This window comes from Rhipicephalus microplus, chromosome 5 (genome assembly GCF_043290135.1).
Source record: "Rhipicephalus microplus isolate Deutch F79 chromosome 5, USDA_Rmic, whole genome shotgun sequence".
Taxonomy (NCBI): Eukaryota; Metazoa; Arthropoda; class Arachnida; order Ixodida; family Ixodidae; genus Rhipicephalus; species Rhipicephalus microplus.
The window spans coordinates 135,099,430-135,103,345 of record NC_134704.1 but is presented as its reverse complement, the minus strand read 5'-3'; the positions used below and the strand labels follow the sequence as shown (position 1 = coordinate 135,103,345).

Here is a 3,916-nt window from a genome sequence, read left to right as displayed (position 1 = left end):
CGCGGGATCGAATCCCGGCTGCACCGGCTGCATTTTCGATGGAGGCGTAATTGTTGTATGCGCGAGTGCTCAGATTTGGGTGCACGTTAAAGAACCCCAGGTGGTCGAAATTTCCGGAGCCCTGAACTACGGCGTCTCTCATAATCATATGGTGGTTTTGGGACGTTAAATCCCAAATATCAATTAATCAACCGTGTGGTAGAGCATCCATCATTCGTTCAGACGTAGCTGGGGCGTTGCATAACCCGAATGGCATTACTCTAAACTGATAAAAGTCGTCAGGTGTAATAAACCTGGTCTTTTCACGGTACGTGTTATCAACTGCAATATGCCAGTACCTCGAACGAAGGTCTATCGAAGAGAAATATTTCAAACCGCTGAGACAGTCAAGGGCGTCATCTATGCGTGGTAGGGGGTACATGTCTTTTTTTGTTACATTCTTGAGTTTTCGGTAATCGACACAAAAGCGCCAGCTGTTGTCCTTATTTGGTCTGAGACATTTCCGATGCATCCTGGTATTCCTCTTGAGCAGACAGAGCAGAAGCCGCCAATGAGCGTCCGCTACGTAGAATCGTCGTGATGGTGAAAAAGAGGACCCGCACTCTCCACTAAAATGTCACGAGAAGAAAAGGCATTGTAGAGTATCTTTACAAGGTGTATGTAAAACGTAACGCCAGAAATACTAGACAGAGCCAAGTCCACGTGGATATCAGCGAGTGTTGTCCTCCTTCTCTTTGCTGTCTTCCTCTTCATCTCCGACAGCGCTTCGTAGCATCATATAATGCACTATTAGCTTCGCAATTGAGCTACTGTCACCTGGTTTAGTCAAACAGTAAGAAAATATCGTTAGGTCATCTAGGCACGCGGCAGAAATGAGAATTACGGGTTATTGATAATGTACCTACAATTAAAGCACACGTAATCTGTTTCTTGTGTTCAATATTATGCGAAGTGACCACCTATATCTGTACCAGCTTATGTTTTCTTTTCAACGTGAAACAACTAAGGGTATTCATTTGAGCAACATCGCGAGCTTGTCAAACAACCAGTCATCTCGACTGAACCAACACACCGAATACTCGGCAGTTCCACGACCACGCCTTCACATATTTTCCTACTCTCTTCCCTCAACAACAAAAAAATAGAAATTATGCAATAATGCCTTCGTTGTATTTTTGAAAACACAATACTTCAAATTTTGGTATAAATTGACCTGGCTGGTATGCTTTTATTGTGTGTTTTGTGCTTAGTCTTTAGCTTATATTGCATGTAACAGTCTTTATATTCAAAGAAGGAGTTTTTCTCATGCATGCTCTCATTGTCAAGTTGCGTATAAATTATTTCCATCGGGAGGCTGTCATCTTTGCCACCGATGTGCCGTCTAGCACCTGTGATGCTTCGCCGCCTAGATGATGTGTTGGGATCTCTGCCGGTGTATGCAGCATGTTGAAAAGGAAAAGAAACAACTTTTCCAACACAGCCTGTGAAGTCAATGCTCTGGGTATTGCTTATATTCGGAGTACACTATTCAAAACACAGCCACGCTTCGCGAGTGGAACGGCAGCAAGTAATCGCTAAGCCCGTCAGCTTCGAAATTGCCGAAACAAAAAGCAGGGGCTATCTACGAGAATTTACCGCAGTGATGCCAACGATAGACAAAAGCCTTTCGTCTATCTAGATGAGTAATGTTTCAATGCATTCCTTAAGCAGCACGTGTAAGTTATTGGTGAAAATCCTTTGTTATACCTGGCCTTCTGGAGTTCTGGTATTCTGCCGTCTAGCCGTGCCGACAGACGCTGGTCGCGCCTGGCAGCAGAATATAGATTGTTCCCGTTTTGCTAGCATAGCGTCGCTGCACCAAGCGTGCGCACGTCAACGTTACATCGCGGTATATTGGGCTCTTCATGATGCTCTACCCACCGTTTCACTGGCTCACATATAACAAGTTTGGTATTATGGGACGAGAATGGACGACAAAGGTATGTTACTGGTGGAAACATGATAATCATGAGATGCGTGTCTTGTAACAACACAACCTCACCCAAACTCGTGATGTGCTCGCGGTCGTTTCTCTAGCTTCACATGTACCAAATTTGGTATTGCGTGACGTCAATAGACGACAAAGTTAAGTGATACGTCAGAACATGATAATTATGTTGTTTGTGTCATGTAAAACATGACTACATGCTACGCTCACAGCGTGCTCGCGGGTGTTTCAATAGTTCCCCATATACAAAATTTGGTATTACGAAGCGAGGATGAATGACGAATGTAAGGGACATGTCCAAGCATGATAATCATGGCATACCTGTCATGTAAACCGGGACTACATGCTAGGCTCATAGCACGCTCGCGGCCGTTTGACTAGCTCACATATACCAAAATTGGTATCAGGAGGCGTGAATGAATGATGAAGGCAAAGGACACGTCCAAACATGATAATTAGGACATGGAGGTCATGTACGGCATAATTTACTTCCGCCTCGTATTGTTGGGCTTATTTTAAGCGACATATCAACATTCCTCATTCGTGCTTCGCATATCATTGATTCCCATTGTACGTGGTATCTGCCATTTTTTTTGCATCACGACGAGCGCCCACATTGACGTAAAGACCTCAATTTAAAGATTTTGGGTCGACTATTCATGACACTCAGGCTGCCAAAAAAAAGAAGAAAAACGCGTGGTCGTCATAAAACTGTCCCATTTATTGTCACGAAATTGATAAGTCGAGAAATGAGGTGCCATCGAAAAAACGCGTGAGGCACGTTCACGGTCATACGAAATTGTAGGTTTAAATACGTGACACAAGAGGTTGCCAAAGAGAAGAACCAGAAAAAATGGTTCTGTTTTTGTCTCTTCTTGTTCTTCTCTTTGGCAACCTTGCGCCACGTATTTCGAACTAAACTGTACCAACTAGCTCAACATAACGTACTGTTAAGCGTACAACATTGATTTTATGCGGGCCTTTCTCCCATGTCATTATAAAAGTACTCAGTCGATAATTTTAAAATTCCACGCGCTTACATTTCAGTAGCCACAGGCAGTGTAACTCATGTGCTGTTGCATAAAAATGGGGTAATTTGTTCTCCTCAGATATTTCTATTTTCGGTAGAACAACTGCCTTAGCACTATAAAAAAAGAAACCAAAAGGCAACACGTTGACCTCTTACATTCCGCGCATTCCATACACGGCAATCCCCACACACCAGCGGAGGTAGCTGAGCAGCCAGTGGAGAGAGGGGGTGACGAAAATACACAGTTTGAAGGCTACACTCCTGCTCCCCGTGAAAACGCTCTATACGCAGGTTTTATCCCACCATCATTTTTTTGTATGCTTTGTATCTAAGTGGCGAAATTTTGAGTTGGGTTTTTAATGTGTTTGAAAAAGTGTTTTTTTAAGATGCACCGACGTTCGATGGGTTAATCACTTCAGTAGTTTTTATGCTCAGGTTCTTCCTCACTTAACCTCATCAATCTTTCGCCTTTTACTAAAGATTGCCGGGGGGAAGGACACCCTAATAAGCCTCTAGGCCAATTTTTTATGTTAGTAATCACCGTTTCATAAAAGAGTTTTAGGTCATTTTTGTGGCAGTGATCATGGGCAGTAGAATTAAGTCCATGTCTTGTTTCATCTGCGAAAAAAAAAGTTTTTTAAAAAATATCTGAAAAACTTCATTCATATTCGGGGGCGACGCACACTGGTTAGTCTGCAAAACTGCAGCAACCGTATAAACTATGAAAGAAAACAAAGTGACTTTGACTTGAATGCTTCCTGACATCTTTGATCGAAAAAGAACAATGATGAACGCTAACAGCAGGCATAAAGAAAGAAAAGGTGTCAATGCACGAGTTAACGTGGCTAGTGTGGAAATTATACAAGGTGTCTACATGTGATTATCTTCGTACGTGTACT

The 3,916-nt window shown here is 42.8% G+C and overlaps 1 non-coding gene across 1 annotated transcript; it reads left to right on the top strand.

The window, feature by feature from the left end:
* The first annotated feature begins 3,444 nt into the window (after positions 1 to 3,444).
* LOC119175137 (U5 spliceosomal RNA) lies at positions 3,445 to 3,568 on the top strand. Its single transcript, XR_012883826.1, has one exon. It is a non-coding gene; the product is annotated as a U5 spliceosomal RNA (small nuclear RNA).
* The last annotated feature ends 348 nt before the right edge of the window (positions 3,569 to 3,916 follow it).